The 25,257-nt window shown below is 40.2% G+C and overlaps 1 long non-coding RNA gene across 1 annotated transcript; it reads right to left on the bottom strand.

The window, feature by feature from the left end:
• Positions 1–386: 386 nt before the first annotated feature.
• On the bottom strand, positions 387–23,670 carry LOC104692721. The gene is made up of 4 exons (XR_002045448.3): positions 17,567–23,670; positions 17,078–17,248; positions 15,377–15,463; positions 387–6,062 (listed from the first exon to the last, which is right to left on the bottom strand). It is a non-coding gene; the product is annotated as an uncharacterized LOC104692721 (long non-coding RNA).
• Between the last annotated feature and the right edge of the window lie 1,587 nt (positions 23,671–25,257).

Genomic DNA, 25,257 nt, shown 5'->3' with positions numbered 1-25,257 from the left:
TTTCCAGGGCACTGCTAGCACTCCTGCAGCAGAAGTGGTGGAAATTTGGCAATTGCTGTATATGACATGGAAGAGGTATGTACGTCTCCCTCTGTTATACCGTTGTCTTGAAACCATGTAAACCTCCTTCAGCCAAATAAATACAGGTGAAGACAGCAATATTTCATTCTGGTGTCTCCAGGACTGTGAAACTGTTTCTGAACTGAAAATCCAGTTTCTTCTCAAGGTAGCCAGGCCTACTCTGCTTCAGTGACAAAGATCTTCCTTTCTTTGAACTTCAGACTTTGCTCTCCACAATCCCACTCCATGAAGCAAGAATAAGGTGAATACTGATGAGCCACATGGAAAAGTTGGGGGAAAAAACCCAAAAGACTACTTCTGTTATCAGGAAGGTTATCGATTTTATTTTCTTGCTGACAGATAACACACACTGCCCATCGCCTTTCCCCCCACCAAAAGTACTGAAAATTTATCTTATATTATTAATTCATCTCCTGACATAATGATTAACTATGTTTTTCTCTTTGTCCAAATCTGTCCTGCAGACACTGGTTGGCCTTGTCATCTCTCAGTTTCAACACCTTTGCAGCAGCACTGGATAAAGAAGATACTGAAAAAGATACTGTCTCCAGGCACCTGCCCTTCCCCCACTAAGATGAGATGTCTGCCTCATAAATCAGCTCTCAGATAACATAATGAGATGAACCAAAAAAAAAAAAAGACAAAAAACTGTAACAGCAAAGGATTTGCCCATTTCCAGTGACATCTTCAATGTTGAAACAAGATGCTCCATGCACAATACTGTAACGCACTTCAGCAGATCCTAATCACGAAAAGCTTCTCTCGAACACCTACTCTCTGTGCTCAGTCACTGTTTGCATGCCAATCCCTGAATATTCCATATTCTCCAAAACTAGTGATTAAAAAAGTCTAATAAGACTAATTAATGCTAATTATAATAATCATTAACATATTTTTTCACATCCAGAACAGGTTTTATCCTCTTAATTTTCCTTAATGAGAAGGTTTTCCTGTAGTGTTCTTTATTTAATGTGAACTTACTGTAGCAAGTTTTGTTCTTCCACACAGTTTGTGATTTTGAAACCAAAAAATAGAAGGAGAAATAACTTTATATTTAATCCCAAAGTTTCAAACTGGTAGAAGAGTTTGAACTTAAAAGCCTACATATATGTTCTACTGTATAACTTAAAGACTATGGGGATAAAGCAAATCTCAGCAGAGTTTATTGGTACTCTCCAGTGGAACTGGGACAGTTATAACTCAGCAGACACAGGTCCAGACACCCCTGTGTTTTTCAGCAGATTTAGACTCTTCAGCACTTAATAATTTTTATTACTTGAACCCCTAGTAATCATACATAACAAAGCAATCCAGTGCAGAAATCTCCCATTCTGCTATCAGAGTTTGCTCTGCATGAAAGAAAGTAATTTAGCTCAGAGGTTTCCCAGACAACCTAAAACCTGCAAGGCTTTTTCAAGAGGTTAGGGTCTTGTGTCCAAGAACCCAGCACCAAGGGGCATGGTTGTACTTCTCAGTAAGAGAGGGACAGTGTGGGAACCACACACTGGACCCCTGATCAGTCTCCCTGTGAAGCCACTTCTCACCTCTGGTTTGGACCACTTCAACAGGCACTCTGCTGGGCAGTGCCTGAACATCACAGGAGCAGCTCTCAGCTCATAACAGTCAAGGGTACATTTGTTTTGGCTCTCTCCCAACAACACAGCCTTGTAACAGCATCCTAGTAGATGCTGCATGTTTGAACACACCACATCCTAAAACACACACCTTCTAATTTGTATGCTAAAAACACTCATCTGGTGGGTTGTAACACAGATCCTGTATTATTTCAGGCAGTCTGAACAGCAAAGAGACATAAACATGTCCTAAGGCCAGAGGGTGCCCAGGAGACATTAAAGCCAATTTATAATTAGTGTCCATTTGAGATGGTGCATCGAACATACGGTCCCAGCATTTGATCTGAGCCTGTGATGTTTTCAGCAATACAAGCATTGCATAATGCCCACTCTGTCTTCCTGGATGCCACAAAGTCCCAGTCTGAGGCTGCCCTTTGTAAAATCCAGTCTTTCAGGTTACAGCTTCTTCACATGGAGATGCGCACGTACACACAAGTCCAGCTATCATTTTACAGCACAAGAGGTCCTCTGCATGAGCACATGGCATATGCAATCAGGCTGTGTTTATTCTCTCTGGCTCTGAGGCCATCTGGCACTAGTGAAGTCTATTATCATCCAAAAAAGGGTGCCCACATCCAAACTACATGTTGGGCATGGTGCCTGGCCCGTGCTAATTCTCAAAATATGCCCAGGAAATGTTTGGAAGAGGCCTGAGCTGACTGCCCGGGGGCAAACCATTCCAAGGACTGCTCAAACAATTTAACAGTGTAGACAATGGAGTTAGTGCCTGGGACTCTCTTCTGGCACTGTGGAATTTCCAGTGTAAGCAGAGCCTGCAACTGCAATGAAAAAGGCTGATTCCTTCATAGAGTACACTTCTCTCTGAGTGGCATAAAGCACTTCACATCTACTGCATGTTAAGACTGTCTTCAGAGATCAAAAGATTTCTGGAAGTCAAACTGCACATATTTTACTGTATCCTGGAAACACTGCAGACTGAGCACCTGAAAGTATAATAATGAACTGGTATAGGAAAGATCCATTTGTAATATTTGTCACTGTGTGTGGGCAGAGCTCTAGAGGAGCACAGGCAAGCCAGGTTACCAAGGGGTGTGCATAGGAACAGGCTTGCATGAGCCAAGACATAGAAAGGATTCAGCTGAGGAATCTAAAGCCAAACAGCTTTCAGGATGTTGGAGCTTCACATCCATAGGGGCGAGCATGGTTTTCACTCCTTTGGTTTTCTCAGATTTGTGAGGAGACCACTTACAAATAAAGGAAAAGAAAAAGAACAGGAATGCTTTAAAGGTTCCTCATGCAAACTATGCACCCTGTAGCCATTTTAAACAAAGTAAGATGGGAAAAAAAAAATCCCATTTATCCTAGATTAAAAGCTAATAAACTGAAATAAAAGTTTCTATAAACATGAATTGTTTTTCAGATTCCAACATTCCAACATTCCAACATGGAGATAGTGCAACACAAGATGCTTTCAAAACCCCATTTCTTCCTTTTTTGTAGTTAGTCCTAGGAAATGGGACAGTATATGGCTCCTGTAATAATCAAAGGCATTTTCTGAAACAATCAGAAGCATAGTTGGCTTTACCATCTTCACTTATCAGCACATACATGTACACCCACAGGACAGCGACATTTCACATGGCAATAACCAGTGTACAGAAACACAAGAGTGGAAAGGATTCCCCTGGACTCAGCTGCCTGCGACTGCAGCTGACCATGCCATATGGTTCCAAACATTTATCAAGCTCCATCTTCACAACTAAGTCATTTGCCTCCAAGACAGAGATGTTCTTGAATTTTAGCTCTCTGACACTCAGAAACGTGAAGTTACTCACAGCAAGTGAGCACCATTGCTCCTCATGACAACACTGTCATTGCTGAAATCTCTCTGCTTCCCCCTCTGCTCTTCACAGAGACAAGGCCTTCCCACTCACAGACTTGGGGTTAACCAAATCCTTTACAATGTGTCGAAGCTATTGATGATAAAGCTCTTTGCACTGTTAATGGCAAACCTTCAATAACTAGCATATACTTTTGACAGGAGGTTATCCCATCCAGATATCAGATTAGCTTGGCACAGTCTTCCTTTGAAAGATAGGTTGCATTTTTTATCTTTCACAGTAATAGCTTTCACTCTTTTTCCTAATAGTCTCAAACTACTCAAGTCAGGCTAACGGACATGAAGTTTTTGCTTTCCCTTTCATGGACACAGGTGTTACAGAAAGGGTGAATATAAGGATAATCTCACAAGGTCACAAAAATAGTGTTAACAAAAATCATAGCAGTTCTTTATCCTTTATATTTCCTTGTTTCTTATTTTCAGGTTTATTTGTGAGGATTTTTTGAAGTTTTTTTTTGGTTGGGAGTTTTTAATTATAATTTGTATAAAGAGTCAGAAAAAGAAGCTGGTACAATAGTGCAGTAAAATATTGAAAATTTATTTTTTTAACCTTAAGCTCTGCACTAGCTTAAATTATAGAATAAAGATCTCTCAGTTATAAGATAGGATTTTGTCACTGACATTTTTGTAAAGGAAAACATACCAAATCCAGGGGTTTCTTTGAGAATCAGCAAATCCCACTGAATGAAAATCCACAGGAGTCTCAGAGTATTACTGCACTGCAGGTATTAGTCAACAGCTTTAATGAGTTGACTGCCTAAGATTCAATTCACTTGCAAGTTTCAGTGAGTGTGTGTCGTTCTGCCTCTAAAGCTGACATGGTCTTAGCAGATCATAAAAGAAAAGGTGTTTCTCTTCTCAATTACTGAAAAATTCTTAAGGAGACTCATGGACTTAATTTAAAGCATCTGCCAAAATGACCATTCAGTGGAAAAAGTTTCAGCTGAAAACAATTTATTTGGGAATGCTATTAGTAATTTTAAAAAAAATTGGGACTGGAAGTTAGACGCTAACCATAACTAGCAGACATTCGTCCACCCAGATTTTCTGAGAAATTTTCGGGGTAGAGCTGCAGGTACCCTTGTTCTGCGTATGTTGACTACTACACCACACATCACATGTATGAATCACATGAGACGTATCACGGGTCGGCAATCTGAGCTTCTGACTGCGGGCGCTGCTTTCAAGTAAAACCGCAGACAGAATTGCTGTCACAATTATGCCAGCGTTTAACCTCATTTCAGTTCGTTTATATTTAAGTTTTTCTGTCTTCCCAGAGCTGTGCATCTCTTACGACAGCTACTGTATTTGGGCTAAGTTTCTGTATTCCTTCCAAGTTTGCATAAATCACAAGCTGTGGCTGTCTGGTATCCAAATGGACTTTTTCTGTCGTAAGCAGCTTCTACCACTTCCATCAAACATAGGTCTTTTCTTACTTTTGACACTTATATAACCGCAACGGTTTTTTTCTCTTAGTTCATGTATTCTTCTGATTTCCCCTAAAATTTCCTTACTATAATTCTGTGTGCCCTTTACCTTTCTGCCACCATATACTTTCTGAGATTACCAGGCAATTCTCGCAGTTTCCTTTCTTCTGGTGACCTTTTTTAATATCACTGTCTCTTAGAATTTATAAAAGTAGACAAACATAAACACCAAACTGCATATACACCTAGGGATTTGCATTGATTTCTAGTGTAATTACATTATCTAACTTTATCTACCTTTTCTTTCATGCTTTTCTGGTCATGGTTAGTTCCATTTGGTTCTCTGCAGCCCACCTCTTCAGTGAGCTCTCCGATTTATGCAGAAATTAATTCAATAGTTCTGTGAAACTGAAAAGGTAAACTTTCCAGGGTATGAACTATTTGCTTCTCTCACATTTGTCTTTATTTGTTTTTGTAGAGTGCTGTGCATGCCTAAATTTAAAATACTAAGTATAAGAGCTAATGCCGTTAACTCCTCAAACCCCAAAGTCACATGTCAGGTTGATTTTCAGGCTGAATATTCTGCATAAGGTCAGTTTCCCTCAGTCTGGGGGACAGGATAGCTCTGGGGACTGGATTCATGCCTCTGTCTTCATTTAAACATGGTGAGATATCAAATGTCTGGATGAAGGTGGCATATTGTACACATAAATTGTTGTGTTAACCTACTTGAGGGATGCCAAACAAAAGCAGTATTTTGAACTTTTGTCATCTTCAAGTGACAAAAACTGTTATGAACATGGTGTCCAAGTTCACATTACACACACATACACACAAAACTCCCACTGGCTCCTGGTGCTGCTACATAGACTTGATGAGAGTCTGCAGAGAAAAACTGCTCTTGGAAAACTGTCTTGGGAGCGGATTTTGTCATCAGCAGAATCCCACGGTTTCTGATGAATAGCTGTAGTAATTCAACAGTTCACTTCACAGATGCACTTCATGTCGATACCATACTGTCTTGTATTGAATAACCTTTCTCAGGGCAGCCATATATATCTAGAAAAAAAGAAAAAAAATATGAAGCATTACTGCAAGATTAATCAGCCAAAAAGACAGAGACCAGAGATTACTTATGAGCTGTGCACAAGAAACATTCTTCTTCCCATTTTGGAGGTGTACTCTGTAACAATGTTGAGTCCCCATCTTGATGTACTCACGATTACTCAGGCCTCCCTTCCCTCACAGCTCTTTATGTGCCTGTGGTTTGGGAGCTACAGCTCTCACCCCATAACCTAACGTGAGACTCGGTGATCACTTAGGAAGAGCTCTCAGAAGCAGCAGTTGAAGACTCCGGCATGATGGGACCTCCCTGACAAACCCAGCTCTATGGGAACACTGTCATTCCCCAATCCCATCAGCTACAGACTGAGAGACCCTTCCCTGTATTGCATGACCCAACCCTTCCACCGCTGCAGTTTTCTTCTGTTCTTGATCTACTTTGCACAATTATTCATTCACTCACCACTGACAGAACTACAAATCACAGTTTCCTTTCTCTCCTTGCCTCTGTCTCCTGAATCCCTTCTCCGCTTGTACATCAACCTTCTCTCTATTTTATTGTTATGTTTTGCCATATATAAATAGATGTCTCTTTGCATCTGACCTTTGGTTTGCAAAGCCTTCTCCGCCCTATGGCTCAGGAGAGGCCATTTTGGTCTTTCTGGTTTTGCAGTTCTCCCAAGAATGTAATTTCCTTGGGAAAAGGAAAAAGCAAAATTAAAAAAAAAGAAAGCAAATCTTCCCCTTCATATCAAAATCCATTCATCCACTTCTAATTTTAGTTTCCCTTAGTGAATGCTACCCTGTAATTAAAACATTGGCAGATGAGAATATTATAGAGCCTTGCAGTTCAAGTGAACATTATTGTTAAACGTAATAATTTTGTGTCTTACAGTCTAGTAAACTGACTGAAAACATGTAAGACCATCCAGATTAAGGCTTGCAAGGACCAGTTTACACTGCATCATTCAGACTCTGTTTCCACAGGTAGTATTTGCAACAGGACTAAAACCAGCATGCAGCTGATAGAGGACAACATACCAGGGCCAATGCTGACCTCTACCAGCAGACATTTTAACTTCCTTTTAACAGGGATGCTGTATAACTTTCTTGGAAACCTTTCATTCACAGATATGTTGAAGGTCAAGTAACAGAACCATTGCAGAACCAAGCTGCCTAAATCATTTCCTTCCCACCGCCTAACTACCCATATTCCACAGACCTCTCGTTTTCCTAACCTGAGTAGAAGGATTCAAATTAATAAGTGCCATGCTCAACAAAACAAATGCCACTGTCCACAAGCATTTTTCACTAGGAGTTCCACTTACAGGAGACTCCCTACAGCCACTCATTCCTACCCTCACTGCCTTCCATTTCATTAGCCATTCCTTCCATCCCCAACCCCATTTCTGTCCCAACCCTACGCACAGCGGCACCAGCAAAACTGAGGCAGCTGTGAGCAGCATTGTAGAGGTCGGAACAAATGCCTGGGGAAGAGCAGCCCCTCTTAAACATGCTTTATGAAGATCAGATTGTTTCAAAGAGCAACTATCCCAAGACATAGAAACAATTTGAACACTGTACAGCTGACATACACCTGCAACAGGACTAAACAGGGATTTTGCCTTTATTACATCAGCAAGATGCAAAGGTGCAAATCCTGTCAGTCCTCTACTCACCTGTTTTAGAGATTTTAGCCTGACAACTGAAGTAATACCACAGATACTTCTGTCAAGTAGAATAAAATGAGCAAGCTCAGGAATATGGGTAAACTTCAAAAAGCAGAGCCCAAGAGAGCATTAAAAGTTTTATCACTCCCTAGAAAATCAGCAAGGATGTGAACACCCAGAGCACGGCACATTAGCTCCCTACTCTTTCCTCTCATCTACCTTGCAATGCAGAAGATTTAGCCACATGTATCAACTTTTATCTTTAAGTTTTCTCTCGTACTGAATATGAGTCAGAATTTTTTCACAAAGCAAATCAGGCATTAGGGAAGGTGGCAGGAGAAATGGATCATGTATCTTCATGAGGAAGAGTATCCTTTTCTTATGAGGAGAGACTGTAGGAGCTGGGCCTGTTTAGTCTAGAGAAGACTGAGAGGTGATCTCATCAAAACATAAATATCTCATAGGTGAGTGCCAAGAGGATGGTGTCAGATTCTTTTCAATGGTGCCCAGTGACAGGATGAGGAGCAATGGCCATAAAATAAAACACAAGCAGTTCCACCTCAACATGAGGAAGAACTTATTTATGTTGAGAGTGGCAGAACCCTGGAGCAGGCTGCCCAGGGAGGTCGTGGATCTCCTCTGTGGCAAATTCCAAATCCACCTGGACAGGTTCCTGTGCAACCTGCTCTAGGTGACCCTGCCTTTGCAGGGGAGTGGGACTGGATGGTCTCCAGAGGTTGCTTCCAACCCTAACAATCCTGTGATCCATGCCACACTGCCTGGAGGTAGGAATGCAGGGCTGTGCTTTCTTCTAAAATAAGGAGGGAAATTCTAAGACACTGGGTACTCTTTGTTAGGATTTATGCAGATGAGTAATTCTTTGATTTGCTGTAAATGCAGGGGGAACATATTTTTATATAAAGAAATAAAATAGGCTTATTTAAATAGAAAATAACTTTGCTTTTTAAACTTTCCAAACCAGTTTCAAAAAACTCTACCTCTGTACTCCTAAATCTCTAGCTTGCATTCACATTTTACTGATGAAACACACTGTAGTAAAACATGAATAGAAGTATTTAAATTGTGCTGTTTCAGTTTTAATCTGATCTCTCTGCAACCACCTTCATAGCTCTCTCTTTGGGAATTCTGTTGTCACAAAGCTCCTGTAGGGGTTTCCTGGTAAATTTTCTTGGCCTCCCAGCCCCTATACAGATGATGTGCTGTCCTGCTCATTTTGGTATTAGCTATCAAAAGGGGATGGTGTGTTAATCAATGATGGGTTTAGCTTCCAACCTTCAATTATAGTTTTCACTTAAAAGGTTGCAGGACCTGCCTGTTTAAAGTCTCCTAAATATTAAAATTTTGAGTATTTTGCCTGTGGTGAGTGAATCTGGGCTATGGAGAGACGTGCAGTATTTCTTGTATCTGTAGTGATCCACAGAGCAGAAGTTCACTGGAAGTACCTAGTAGGAAAGCAGGCTCTTTGCCATAAGTTTGTCTTTCCCCTGCTCTCATCTGCATGCACTGCATCATGCCAAGAGGCAGACAGCTCTCTCACTTATTCCTCCAGCCTGCCCTGGGAGCCTTCAGTGCCTTTTATAAGCTCATTTCTCATGCCTGGGAATAAAGGGTTGGTCTTCCAGATTTCAGCTGAAGTAATGCATTGACCAGGTTATGAAATCCAGCATCTCTCTTGCATGTTCCCTCCTCCTGAGGACTTCACTATCTTACTCCCAAGAGATTTTAATGTGCAAACTACATGCCAGAGGAGAACACTACACACCCATCCAATGTGCAGAGAAAGCAGGATGAATCCACTAACTGATATGTTGCTACATGACATGAGCTTGCTGCTGCTTCCCACGAATATTGCCAGTGAAGGTATTCAAGGTCATCTTGCACAGAAAAGAGACGTATCACACACACATGCATGATTGTTCCTTGAACGGCAGCTAACTTCACAGAAAGCTGAGTTAATCTTGGCCAAGCTAAAATAAAATATTCCAGAGACTAACAGTATTGTGCAGGGGAGCTACAGAAGCTGTCCAAATGGTTAATTAAGAGTACAAGGAATAGTGGGCAAAATGTTAGTGGTGGAGAAGAGCTTAGGCATCCAGTTAGAGACAAGCATTTCATTGTATTCCATCATTTCAAAAGCAAGCATTTATAGAACCAGCCTGCTGCATATGGGTCTCCTCTTTTTGCCCTGAAGGATGTTCCCCAGCTCATCTAGATAGTCCTTGGCTTACTTTAAGGTTAAGTCTACTTTAAGTTCAGATGTGTATGTGGACATTCTTGTCAGTCATAATTTGCTATAGAAAAATAAAAGTGAGACTGCCTGAATAAAGGTGTACAAGTCAGATTAAGTGGGAGGTTCGGTTCAGTTTGATCCAAGCCCAGAAGTTTATGTGGCAATAGTGCATAGTAAAATAGGTAGAACAGATCGCAACAAACTCTCAGTTTTCAGGTTATGTACATGAGCTCATATTTTATCATCTAGGATTAATATCATTACAGTACAAAATCCTTTCCTCAGCACCCAAATTTCCAAACATTAATGTCATTCAGATATCCTGAATTGCTGCTATATAGAAGTCAAACAGTACTAAATTTACTTCTTGGCACAGAAACATTTTCACAGTCAGAGCTTTTTGTGTAAAATGTCATTCAAGTTTGACAACTAAGTGGAAGACAGAAATCCCCATCCAGGGGTATCCATCCCATCAGCCAGACTTGAATCCCATTCATTTTGTGTGCACTAAATTAATTTTTGTGGTTTGTAACATGTGAAACCTGTCCAATACTTGCAATACTCTAGCTACAGTTACAGTTTTTCTGGATGAGTTATCCGGGACAGAGCAGCAGTCACAGCACAGAGCATTAAAATGGATCAACTGGGGACCTAAGGCCTGGATCCACTTTGCAGGATTTATTCCTTCTGACATCCTTGACTTCTCTTCAAAGTCTCACCACCTCTTAGCAACTCTCCTCCCTTACAGGAGGTAGGTCCTTTTTCTGAGGAAATAGCTCATGGTGTATGTATCAATAAATGAATTCCAGAAGGAACACACACTTCTAGCCCACAAGCTCTTGGGTATCTGACCTCAATAGATGGAGAAGCAAGCCCCTCAAACTGTGCAATCATCTCTCTTGGGCACAAACCAACTCAACAGCAAAATTAATTCCAACATGATTCACAACTAAGTGTTTCATTCATTGTGAGCAAAGAGTTCTCAGAACTTTATTTCCCATAGGGAGAGGGAGAAGGGATATTTTAACTATCAACCACAGTTCAGGGCAAAACAAGCACTGAAACACTTCCCCAGAAGTGTTAGGTTGGGGGTTTTTGTTTTTCTGGCTTTTTATCAGTTTGATTTTTCCATCTGTAGGTGAGAAAAAAGGTGTGAAAAAGGCAGAAGACAGACATGGTAATGGAAGCTGGAAAAGAAGTACAAAGGATTGTGTCAGCACTTGCATCCAGTCTGAACTATGCAAAATATCATGAGCTCTTGTGGACTGAAACGCTGTAGATGTGTATAATGCATGCACTTACACAAGCAGAAGAAAAACCCCTTGCTAGGTTTTTTGTTTGGTTTTTTTTTCCTATCAGCACCAGAAACATGAGCTTTGCCCCTTGCTAGAGGCCTGAACTGTTCTTGTGCACATTTTAGAGCACGATTCAGAAAAAGTTCTTTTTTTGTCACTGGCCCCATTACCTAATGTTTTGCAGTCCTGCCCAATAAAGATTTATTCATCTCATATGTTCCTGGTTGTGACCTTACGTTGGGCTGCAGTTGGACTGCTTTGCACTCCAAGGCTCTTTCCTCAGCATTCCAAACCTTGGAGCTGCTGTGCCTGGGAAGACCAGCCTGCAGAGCCTCACTGGACAGTAAATCAGCCCTTGAAGGCCCAAACTTTTTAAATCGAGCATTCAGCCTCATCTGTTTTGTTATTGCACTAATACTGCCCTGAGGAAAATCACAAAGAAGAGTCCAATATATTTCAAATAAGTTATTTAACTGAAGCATGTTTTCTTAGATTCAGTTTGAATATTGCAATGCTTAACTTTTCTTTGAATACCCCTACATGCTGCTTATGATGAAAGTATCAGACCCAGCTTTTCACTGAAAATAGGAACCTACCATGAGGGTTTACATGACTGAAGTGGGAACTGTACTTATCTTGCCAGCCCCCTGATTAGGACTTGTTTCACACTGAAGTTTCCTGCAGCAAAATCTCATCCTTCCACAAAATGTGTGCAGCTGTGCAGTCCAGAAAATGTGACTCAAAAGTTTTCTTTTAAAGCATTGCCCTCCTTCACTCTCCCTTGGTGGTCAGAAGTTCATGAGGATCATCCCCACATTTGTTTCAATCCCTTCAGTATTTAGTTCCTCAAATCAGCTACTTTTCCCTCCTGGTGAAGCCCCATGGCAAATCTTGTACTTGAGAACTAGCAGTGACATTTTTTTCTCTGCTCAGGGAAACTCAGTGATTAACACAGGAGAGGCTCAGTGCTGACATATCTTAGCAAAGGTGGTGTTTCAGTATCATGAGATATTCACCTTCTAATAGTTATTTGACAATGATATCAAGATCTGTGATATTAATTGCAGCTAATTTCTCCTACTCACCATGCTGAAAGTGAAGTTCAAGCTGTGGATTAATGGCCCTTTGCTACTTATGATGTTCTTTATGGCTAATTTGGCATCATCCATCAAGCTTCATTCATGTATTTATTGAACAAAATGAGCAGGGTTTAACCAGTGAAGGTGAGTTAATAAAAAATAATGAAGGCTATTTCTTAGATGCTCTGAGGAACTCAGTACTTGAACCTTTCAACTAGCATTTACTTACCCAGATAACTATTTTATGTGATCTTCCATTTTTCTTTATTCATTTTGCTCAGTATATTGCTTTTCCACATATTTCACTCTCCCTAAAAAAAACTAAGACACCAAGAGCATAAGAAAAATAAGCTGTCATTATTACATCAGTGGTTTTGATAGGAGGAAGTGGGACTAGTACAAAAGTTGTTTTATCTGCACTGAATTCACTGACTTTACAAGGGACCTGTCTTTTGCTCTTGGCTTAAGTAGCAGAAAGTTGTGCTTGAGGTGCTGCCACTATATGAAAAGTACTTTTCAGTGATCTGAGAAAGAACATATATGAGACTAGAATCATTGTGTGTTTCCTCAAGAAGCAGAAGTTTAACATCATATCAAGCCTTTCCCTCAGATTTTCTCTGTGAGAGAAAATTCAGCAGTGTTTGACCTAGAAACCTCAGACAAATAATAATAGCTGAAGAAAAACAGTTTTTAATAGGATTGCATTTCACAGTTTCAGAAAAACATGAATTCCCCTCACTTTGTGTGGATTCTCTAAACAGGAAAGTCCAATTCCCTTTGGATTCTTCCCCTCTGAGCAAGGGTGAGACTGAGTCATCCTCCATTTGTTTGTCTTTGATGACAAATATTACTCTCAACTTTCAAACAATGTCAGCAAGAAAACGGAGTATCTGGAGCTTGCTCAGTTATACTTCTACCTTTCCAAAACGCTACATAATAAATATGCATATCGGTAATTTTAAACACTTGAATACCTTCACTGGCTTTAGCTGGGATGTTTCTAACATTAAAACTTGCTGAATGAAGACCATGATACTTATTGAAGCCATGCCTCTTTTGTGATAGTAATGTGGCATTCTGGGCAGTGAGACAGACTTAGAAATTTCTTAGTTTAGACATACTGTTCTGGGAGCACCATGACATTCAGGATTTAACACAACCACTTATGTTGAAGGTGCCACCTACACTGGGTGGGTAAGTTTTTGGACAAACCACACTGTTCCCCTGCAGAGAGCACTGCTAAGACTGCCAGCCTTGTCTCTGGAAGCTGCTAATTCTCTTTGTGCACCTGTGAGTCCCAAGTGCAAGGTGTATGATGGAAACCATTTGAAAACAGCCCACTCTGCAGCAAGCAATGGATTTAGTCTGGAATTTTATGTCTTCTTTCCTCATTGATTCAATTACGGTTCTATCTGAAGCAGTGACAAAAGCAGAGTGCTGGAACTTCAGCTATCCAATTTAAAGGCAAATAATTCCATACCAGACTACAAAATGCTGCACACAGAAAATATGAATATTAATGTATTGCAGTTTTAGCTGTCAGAGTCTTTTCTCTGTGCAGCATTTTGCCCTGCTGAGCAATGAAATAGGTGTTCTGTAGCGCCAGGCTCTTTTCACAACAGACAGGCTGAAATTGCTTCCTTGGTTAGACAGCTCACCCTTGAGGTATGCTCAAAGCATATCCTTTTTTGCACATCCATACAGCAACTTCCAATTAGGGAGGCAATATAAGCAGCAAGAGTCAGCAGGGGAGGGAATAAGATGTTCTTTGTCTCCAGACAGAAAATTCCTCGCTGAAAAAAATGTTGGGATTCGGCATGTCAAAGTTCCTTTGCTTTTACTCATGTGAGAGAATTCACATACATGTTCACGACTTTCCTAGAGCCTGTTGGAACTACAGCTCTCAGAACTTGGACTATTCAGAGAGCAGGGAATGTTTGTCTGATCCTCTGCAGTAACATTTTATGGAGAAAAGCTTTCTTCTCCCAAGAATATTCTCATTTGCAAATGTGACACAGCCTCTTCTCCATCTGATAGAGGTTTTCCCCTAAATTCAGTCTGGGCAAAATAACTAAGCAAATCCTGCTTTTATTCCTACTTGTTGCTGTGTGTTGATTTTCTGTAGTCATTCCTAATGCAATACGAGAAGAGAAAAAAGAATATACTTTTCAAATAGGGGACAAAAATACACTTCACAAGATTATCTCCAAGTTGCTGTTCATCATCAAAGGTTGAGATGGCTGGACAGTGTTAAGACAACACCAAGCAATTACCAACTTGTATTAAATATCCAGCAAAGCTCCATCTCAGCAGGGATTCTAAACCATGCCCGTGAGCAAATCTTTGGGGAAATCAACAGTAACACTCCTATCCTCACAGCTCATGACTTTTTTTCTGAGAATACAAAACTGATTTGATTATTTTCAGGCTCCACAATATTCTATTCTGTGTTCATGTTTGCAATAGATTGCAATGCCTTAATAATATGCCTGTGGTTTACTGGTAAGCAGAAAGGCTAAGCAGTACCTAGCTCAATCCAGCATGAAATCTGAAGCAGTATTGGGGTTAAGTTTGAACCCTTCATGCCACCTTTGCAGTTTCTGAGTTTTCTTTAACTTTTGGCTTTGTAGCCTCAAAGTAACTTCAGTCAAAACATCTGAGCATTGTCAGGTTTCAGGCCAAAAGTATGTCAAAAGTAGAGTTTTACATGAATCTCACCCAACAGTAAATCCCTTCCTGCATTTGATATTCAGCCTAAGCTCCCTTGAAAAGTTTTAGGTTTTGTGGTGAATATTTCTCACAGCTCTAGGTTGAATAAATCTGGAATGTTATACCCCTCTCAGCAGGTTTCATCCAAATCCCAGCCAATTTTACAGACATCCTCATGACTATGAGGAGAGTGGGTAAAAGCAAAGATTTTGTTGGTTTACAGTCAGATTCTCAAGCCTTATGCACTGTCCTGTGCCAGTCAGAACAATAAAACAAAACAGCAATTGTCCCTTTTTTTTTCACTTACCAGTTTTACATAGCAAATATCGAGGGCAAAGTTCTCAGTGAATGCGTCATGAAACACTTATCTCCTTTTAGATTCATTGGATTCATGCTACAATAAAAAACATTTTAGAGTCACAGCAACAAATATTTTCTACAGTCTGTTAAAAATGGTCCATTTTTCACCCTCAGAGGCAGTCTCAGCTCCTCAGTTCAGCTGCCACCTCCCTTCAAGAATGCCCAAATCCCTTCTTTCCTCTGTTTATCCCAAAAAAATCCCCTGGATGGTTACATTTCTGCAAATAGGTGCCACACAGCTTCCTTTATCCCAACTACACAGAGAACCAGCATAGGAAACTTGTGCACCAGAGGGACCTGAGAGGATAGACTGCAGAATCACTGAATGGGTCAGGTTGGAAGGGACCACAGTGGGTCATCTCCAGTGAGGGAGACTCCACAACCTCTCTGGGCAATCTGTTCCAGAGCTCAGTCACCCACACAGTAAAGTTGTTCTTCCTCATATCCAGGTGGAACTTCCTGTGTTTCAGTGTCTGCTTGTTGCCTCTTGTCCTATTGATTGGCACCACTGAGAAGGACATGGAAACATCCTCTGACACCCTCATTTCAGATACTCAGAGACATTGATGGGGTCCCCTCTCAGTCATTTCTTCTTGAGGCTGAACAGGCCCAGCTCCCTCAGCCTTTCCTTGCAAGAGAGATGCTCCGGTCCCTTAATTGTCTTTGTTGCCCTTTGCTGGACCTGCTCAGAAGCAACCGGATGCACAGTCTTCCAGGTTCAAACATGCATAGCCCAGCCAGCAAAAGACCTGACCTGACAAGATTTTTGTCAGAGCTGTGGCATGACCATGCACCACAACCTATGTCTGTGCAAGGGGACTCTGGTGGGTCCGTCACACGAGTGAAACTGTAAAAACAGTAGCTTTCAGTGGTAGGTAGGCCCCAAACCTCAGGAAAGAGATGATGTTCTATCCCATGCTTAACTGTTATTCAGAAGGCAGATTTCCTGCTTCAGACTCAGACAGTAGTTTTCAGTGTTGTTATCAGCCTTGGAGAGGTTCCTGGACACAAACTTCCTAACACATAGGAATATGCCTCCTCAGTTTTGTCTCTCATTGTCATGAAGAAAGCCCAAAAAGTTACTTTACAAAAATTTTCCTTGTCTTTTTCTTCATAGCCATTACCTAAAGGCCATGAAAACAAAAGTAGCTAAATATGAGAAGTTATATTCCTTCATTGGAAAATTTAAATTGTTAACTCTAATCTGCAATGAAAAACTTTGTGCAACACTGCTTTTAATTTGTCATGCAGAGTAGATTAAAATATCTAAAGAAATTATACTGAAGACACTGCAAACCAGAAAATAACCTTTGCAACAGTCCTTGTTTAAATGATTTCAAGCATAACACTTCATATTGCAAGTTCCCTGACATTCTACCTGTATGTTTGAACACTGGAGGCAAAGACTCTCCTTCACAAAAGAGAACATTTAAAGTTTTCCATCACTCAAAGTGTCCTATAGGAAGAATAATCCAGCTGCTGGTAAACTGATGGCAAATTCTAGTCAGGCATGCATTCAGAGGACAACTTCCTGATCCCTATAGGCTTAAGAAACAATACAGCCTGTTACACCAGTCAGAAAATGAGGCCCTGTGGGTCAGTTCTGCAAAAACCACAAACATAGCACCAAATAGAAAGGATTACTAACCTCTATTCAAACAGGGCTCTCTTGGTAGGTTGTGTTATGCAACTTTTCCAAAAGCATGTTAGATATTGGCAGACACTGAGAAATATCATCCAAGTCCTGTTTTTTTTTTTCTCTCTCTCTCCCTCTCCCTCTTTTTCTTCTTCCTTTAATATAGTCAGTCAATTTGGTGTCCTGGAGAGAGAAAAAATGTTCCATGAAGAAATCACTTTGAAGCTTAATTTTTCACTGCCAAAGTACTTGGGACACTTGTTTTTTCCAGTATTTCTCTAACTCTTGTTATCACTACTGCTGACTCATCTCCTGATGCCGAGGGAAAAACAGCTTTATGAGAACACGAAGAGGTCATGACTGAATTATTTTGGCTGTTATAAATGGCTCTGCAACTCATTCCCTGCACTGCTATTAAACAGATTTTCAAAAATTCTGGATCAAAGCTAATGTTCCAGAGTAGGAAGATTCCCAAAGAGGTGGAGAAGCATGTAGCCTTACCTCTGGAGCAGAAGCAGCATCTCTCAACCAGTTGTGGTGAACATCACTCTCCTGCATATTGCTGAAGCACTACTCCACAGCAATTCCATTCAGCACACCCCAGTAGGAAAAGAATATCTCCAACCTTCCCTTTAAGTTCTTATGAGGTGCAGTAAATCAGGACTGATACATCAAGGCACTTCTGGAAAACATAAAAGTTCTGCTATTTTCCTCTTTTTTCCCTGCCTCCAAGGCTTGCCTATGGATTTTGTTGGTATAGAAACAAAAAAACCCCACTGAATTATTTCTCCCTCTTTCATAAAATCCCACATTCTCTCTGCATACACATCTAAATATATCCAACAGCAAATAAAGTAATTGCAATAAATCACAATTTCAATGAATTTTACCTGCATTTGCTGCCTATAAATCTTAGTGAAGTTATGAAATAACTTTTTCATATACTTTTGCAGAAGTTATTTGTAAATTCCTTTAACAAAAACTTGTTCATATATTATGCTGTTTGTGACCGCTTCAGTGTAAAAATTTATAACAACATTATGTGCAACTGCATCCCATTAATCAGTCAGATGGGTTGTCTATTCCTTTATCAGAGGCAGAACATTATGTGACAAGAATATGAACAGATTAGGCAGCTAAACACAGCATTGATCTGGAACGAATCTTTAAGTCTTTCTACTTTTCTCAAGATTTTAATCAAAGTATTAATCAAGAGTATTGATCAGATGTCTGTGTGTGTGTGTGTGTGTGTGTGTGTGTGTGTGTGTGTACATGTGAAGATGGCAGGGATAGGTCAGGAAGAGATATAAAACTGGAAAATCCCTTCTATTAAGAACCACTCCTGGATACTTTCCTTACCAGGAGCTGCACTGTGCAAGCCATGAGCTAGTAGGTTGTTCAGCTAATCCCCATCTGGTGAAATTAAAGAGCATTTTGCAGCTCACATGCTACAATGAATGTCAAATTATTTATAGGCAAAGGGACATAGTAACAGAGGGGAAGCTTTCTCCTGTCCTGAAATGGGTTTGCCTTGCAATTCTCAGCCTCATCAGACAAAATATCTCACAATCAGACAGAACAATGGATGAGCTGGACTGCTGCATTAAAGGGACATGGTGGCAGCCTGAGGACAAAGGCCATTGCTGCTGCATGTTGTGCAGGAGACCATCCTGGGGGAGATGTGCCCTTTTCCCATCACGTACTGCAGTCACACCTACAAGAAAGGCAGACAGAAAAAAGCTCAAGTTTGGCATCCTCTTAGGTTTTAGGCATGGAATGCTTGCTCCATAATTACTATTAGCACAAAGAAAGTTGCTCTGAACAGGGAAGAAGTCAAACTTTGTCTGCTTAGAAAGTCAAAGACAAGGTTGCCAACACAGTGTAAACATGTCCAGCTTCAGCTGCAAGCTGACAGAAGGTCATGAGGATCACAGTATCAGAGATAATCACCTGCCTCTCTCCAAAATCCTATCTCAGGTGTCCCCTTCCTTAATCAAGTTCTTGGTGCGCTTTGTTCCATCTGTCAGTTACTTGAAACTGTCACTGAAATTTGGAATATTTTTCATTAAGACCTGCTGTGAGAAGTCTGGGATAAGCACAATGAAAAGAAAGCAAGAATAAATCTTCTCAGTACATGTTCAGCTGAGGGCTGATGGCATGAGCTTCTCCTGAGCATTTCTAGTCCTGGCATTCATGAGAGTACTGATAAAATATGGCTAACATCTGTCAATCCCTATTTCAACAGTAAACTTCACAGTTGAATAAACATACTTCTAAGCACGGCAGTTAGGTTTTCTTTTTAAGCACGTCGTTTCCTTACCCCTTCACAGAGAAATTACTTTCATAGGAAATTTAAAATAAATAGAAGAGAAAGTTCAGTATAGACATGTGGTGTTCATCAAGGAGAACTTCCAAATCAGCAGGAGTTTTCCTTTACAGAGCTGGAAACCATCACCATCATCATCTGCTCATTTGGATCCCACCAGCTACCATGGATGAAAGCCATTAGCCCCCTTGCCTGCCAGTTTGACCAACAGCACTTTCAGCAGTTTAGTCTCCAGAGGCTGATAAAATGGGGGGAAAAATAACCTATCATGATGCGTATTTGCCTATTTTTGTTCCTAAGAGTGGATCCTGAGCAGGTTACTCCTTTAGTTGCTATTAAAATGCCAGAGCACCATAGCAATCATAGTAGAAGTTTGCTTACTATGACACTCAGGATTACTCTTGGCCATGCATCCTCCAGAAGCACAGGGCACACTTATCTCCTCCCATCAGATGAGTATACACGTGGCCACTTAAAAATTCCAGTGTTGAGCAGTCTTTTCCTTTAAGCTTGGATGGCTTGCTTTGAATCAGTTCAGGATAAACGTTAGGTAGCATTTCCACAAGAAATCACCATGTCTGTCCACCCCACAGAATTTTCAATGCCCTAGAAAGAATTAAAAGTAGCTCATAGTTGTACTCCAGAACACACTTCTAATGAGAAGCAATAAGTGTCCTCTTGATATATTTATCTGTACCTGTAGGTTTCTTCTGAAATATTTTCTCTTTTTACCCTGATGTTTCCATTTAATTCACTTATTCTTTCTTCTCTCATTATTAGCTCCTTTCAGTTTTCAATTAACTGTTTTCAGCGTTCATATCCCTTAACATCTGTAACTATTTTGTTTCTCCCATTACACTCCTTTCCTGGTTTCCATGTTGCATATATTTACACTAATTCAGTAGAGGCTTTGTTAATTGTAATTCCTCCACATGATGTAGGCTGAGGCATAGGATATCTCACAGGCCACTACACAAAGGGGAGACATACCATGAAGGCAATTTCTTTTGCCAGCATGAGAGATGCTTTCCACAGCCCCCATCTGTGGGATGAAACAGGTTTGGTTGTACCAAGTAAAACCCTGGCTCCATCAGGAGAACATTTGTCATAGCTACGATTTCTCCATTTTTCTCCCTCTCACCACAGCTCTGCCTTGAATGTTATAGAATGAACTTGTCTAATCCAGAAGATGCTGAGAAAGTTTTCTAGTCCGATTCTCTCCCAGTTGTTTTCCCAGTTTCTATTTCTCTCCCTCTGATAAGCTTTGTCCAATAGGAATTATCATTGTGATACCATTTTAAAATTAATTTTTCAGGTTAATTTGTTCAAGTGTGGATGTAAGGAAAAGATTTATTTCCAAAAAACTTTTTGCTGCTTTTGGCAAACATATTATGTTCTTCTACTATATCTGATTCTTTTGGAAACAGGGCTTGAAAGAAGCTTTGATGTCAATATGTTATCTTTACAGATCCTTTGAGCATTTCAAAGCCTGTGGACATTACGGTAATAACTTACAATATGTCTTGATGAAGATCTCAAGCCAGTATATCAATACCAGTGAAGCTCTTTAGGACAAATAGCATTGCACATAATGCTGAAAAAAAGCCATTTTCTTTTTTCTCTTTCAAGTTTTGATAGCTAGAGGATACAAGCAAAGTGACTGTGGCACAGCCCCAGGCATAGGGGATCCTCTTGCCTAGCTACCTTGCTAATGAAGAGGATCCAAAATGGCAAAACACATCAGTCTGAATTTTTGTTCAAGTAACGTTCAGTCCCACAGAGACGGTGGTTATTCCCCATGTCAGCAGTCACTAGTATGATCTTCTGCAACAAAATTCAAATCATTTGTTCAGCATCTGCACTGAATTAATTCTGTGTTTGAGCTGTGGCAGGGTGCAATGAATAATCTCTGCAGTTGCTCATTCGTGCTTGCAATAAACTTCACTACTTCTGCACACTTTCACTTGTCAGTAGGGCACTGAAACACAGATCACAGAAAAAGTAATTGCCATTTATAGTCCAACAGAGCAACAGATAGACCCTACACCAAAATAATGTCTGTTCATTCAGTTCATTCTTTCTCCACACGGCAAGGCAGAAGGATCAAACCCGGACATTTTTTGAGATGTCAAACTTGGCAACTTGGGTTCAAAACTCATTCTGAATATCCACCATGTTTGCAAACCTTTTATATCTCTCCTCTCTGAGAGAGGATCAGTGGGGTCTCAGCACAGTCAGTTAACCCATTAGGTCTTGATTAGGTCTTGATTTCAGATTTTGCCACTGTGTTTGTGATTTTGAGCATATCACTCAAGTTTTCAACGTTTTTGCTCTCTTGCTTAAAGCTAAACATTCAGATTGATCAGTTCATAGAAATTTTATAAATATTGATTATTATTTCTATCATGTTCAACTACTGCAGGCAAAAAGCATCAGAGATTTTCTTAAAAAGAATATTTGCTGTCTTAGAGCTGCAAGTTATATAAAATCCATCTATCTATCCCCCTTAGTAAAGAATTGACTACAACATCCAGAAGTATAAAGGAACAACATCTCCATCAACAAGAAGTTCTGCAGTGTTAGAACTTCCCCCATAATCAGTTTGTTCACATCCATTAGGAATATTAATGGTCTGGGCCAGAGGAACAACTTTCAACAGCTCAGGTTTTTTACATACATACCTCTATGAAAACCCTTTAAACCAATACACATAGCAAGCCCAGAAAAGTACATGTTGAAAGAAAAAGTACTGGACTATTCCTTTCAAATGATGAATAGTAATGCAGTACTTCCTCGAAAAATATCTGCATTTGGGTAGTCTCTTACTTCCCTTTTCAGGGCTTGGCATGTTATTTCCTCAGGTACTTAGATCTTTCATTTCAATTTTCAGGAGCCATAATCTTTAAATATAAGCTTTCCCCTAAAGTAATATATGCTACACTGAAAGCTTACCTGTCATCAGCTACATAACAATAGGGGGACAAAAGTCTCCCTGTATGTTTTGTTCTCAGATGTCAAACTGAAGCCATGAGAAAGCAGTAGGGAGAGCTTCAGATAAAGAGTATTCACCATTAATGTGCAAATATGAGTCTGGATTATATTCTCATAGTGTATGTCCAGCATACCTCCAGAACTAGATTTCATCAGTTTACTGAAAAACAGATTTTGCAAGATTTAGAGCAGAAATGGACCAGGTCATCTGGAAAACCTAGGTCAGTATGGATGCAATTTCCCAGGGACCTTCGCACCACAACAACTTCCTAACAGGAATTAAAGTTCAGTTTAAGTTCAGGTCCTATCACGCAAAGCACATCAAGAGATTGGCTTTAATTACCTGATAAAGGAATTACCTATGCACCCGAAACCACCTTTGCCAGGATGTTGCATTCTCAGCTCAGCAGAAAACTGTTGCCAAGGCCACAGACTGAACTTCCACCTTGGGCAGCCTCTAAGCTGATGTCCCACATCTAAATGTAACACCTTTTGGACTTAAATTTACTGCACATTCACATTAAAATAGAAGAATATAAAAAAAAAGACCTGAAAACACACAAAGGCATTTTTATCATAGAATGTGGAAAATCAATTAAAATAAAAAGGAACTATCTGGAAGATATTCATCACTGCAGATTATGTAAAACCATGCAGATTTTGTGTTAGAATTACCTTCAAATTCCTTGGTAAGAGATCCCTCCTCCTGCTCCCTTTTTTCTTATTTCATGAAATGGATCAATTACAAAGTAAAACCAAATCTTTTAAGCAGATATGTTTTAATGTTCTGATTAACATTCATATTTACTGTGAACCAGATTGAACTTATCTGGGAAAGGAACTTACACTGCAGTAACCTGAGAATGTTTTTGCAGATCTTTTCATTTGATAAGTTAATTTTTTAAAACAACATCTACTATTCCATTAATGAATTTGAATTTCAGGTTGTCATATGATCCTTGAGTTGGCTTTAAATTCCTGTTGTATTCTTAGCAACAGCTTGAGCCCGTTACAGCAATTCTCCAGAAAAGCCAGCAGTTCAAACACACTTTTCCTTCACATCTCACCTTTATATAAGTTCTAGTGATGTCTTCTTATCTTGTGGCTCAGTCCTACATAAAATTTGGGTTTGAAAGAATCAAAGGCTACTACAAGTTTTTAGATTTTTTTTGCAACTACTAATCCTTTTGGTTTCTGGATTCCAAGGTGTGAAGACATGAATCAAGGAGGGTCCCTTGGTTGTGATGCCTTAAGAGGCCTCCTAGAAACAGAGACTAGACAGGAGTAAGGGAATAAAGGTAGGTATTTATTTGAAAGGCCTTCAAAGGTACCCCCTGGGGAGCCAGAGGCTGCTGCCAAGATGGACCCCCCAAGATGGACAACAGGTCACGAGCTCTTCACACTTTTATAGGTTTGGTTCATTTGCGTATCAGGGTTAATTCTCCAGTTAAAGCTTCAGTTTTGCCCTCAGCTTACCCACTCCCTCCTCCCCCCCCCGCCTTAGCGGCTCTTTGGTTTATACTTTTGGGCCTAGGACAGCCTAAGTGTCCTTGAAGAGCAGGCCTGGAGAGGCTTTGTTTTGTCTACCTAGCACGAGAGCAGAAATTAACAGGCTACAAGAAACTTTCAGAGTTACACATTAAGCAGTACAGAATTTGAAAAGTATAAAAGTTAAAACCTAAGCCATCATTTCCCCCCCTTTAGAGGCTTGACAAAGCCTCCATCTTGTTGAGATTCTATTCCAAATATTCTAAATATCTACTAATGATATGTGTCTAACAGCAGTATATATCTATAAACAAGAATTATAATTACAATCATAAACAATCTTTAATTCAGGGTCAGTTTGGTAACCATGAAACCAGGGTGTGGAAGATACTATCACCTTTGAATGTTATCCAATGTAAGATCTAAGTTAATTCTCAAATTGTAAACAAATTTTGTTGATCTTTTCACTTCAGTTTACATGTCAATTATTAGTTTTGTATCCAAATGGATGTCTTTGGATATACTTTGGACTAGAATCATATACAAAACGTAGTTCCAAACCTGAGCCAGGGTTAACGACTGTGTAGATAATAAGCACAGGAAAAAATCATTTAAACTACATCATCTTCATTTGTATCAGTCTCTGTTTTCTCAGTTGTTTCAGGAGCAGAAGCCTTCTTAACTCTGGACTAGTGAATCCAGGGTCCTTTGTCAGCAACTTTGACTGTGGTGAGGGTGGTCAGCAAAATCTGGAATGGTCCTCTTCACTTGGCCTGTAGAGGATCACTGTCCCACTACTTAACACGGACCCAGTCTCCAGGCTGGAAGGGATGTGCAGAGGTGTCCAGTCCTATGGGTCTGGATAACACGATGTGTTATCTGCAAAGTAGAACCTAAAGCCATTAGATATCTCTGCAAATCAAGTTTCCCCCTCATGTGAATTTCACCTGGAACATGTGGAATTTGCTATGGCCTGCCATACAATATTTCATAGGGACTGATGTTATCCCTCTGCCTTGGTTGTATGCGGATCCTCAGTAAAGCTACAGGCAAGGCCTGAACCCACGTCATGGATGTCTCTTGACAAACTTTGCTAATTTGTGCCTTAAGGGTCCCATTCATGAGTTCCACCTTACCACTGGCTTGGGGTCTGTAAGGTGTGTGCAGATCCCAAGCAATTCCCAAATTCCGGCTAACTTCTTGAATCCCATTTGCAACAAAATGTGGTCTGAAGATATACCCAAAGGAACCCCAAACCTTGGTATTATATGATTAAGCAAAACTTTCACCACCTCCTTAGCTGTGCTAGTACGACAGGGGTAAGCTTCAGGCCATCCACTGAAGGTGTCAACCAATACCAGTATGGACCTGTATCCTTTTTCAGATA

The sequence above is a fragment of the Corvus cornix genome, chromosome 3 (assembly GCF_000738735.6).
Source record: "Corvus cornix cornix isolate S_Up_H32 chromosome 3, ASM73873v5, whole genome shotgun sequence".
Taxonomy (NCBI): Eukaryota; Metazoa; Chordata; class Aves; order Passeriformes; family Corvidae; genus Corvus; species Corvus cornix.
The sequence above is the reverse complement of the archived record's forward strand: the minus strand, read 5'-3'. Positions and strand labels throughout refer to the sequence as shown.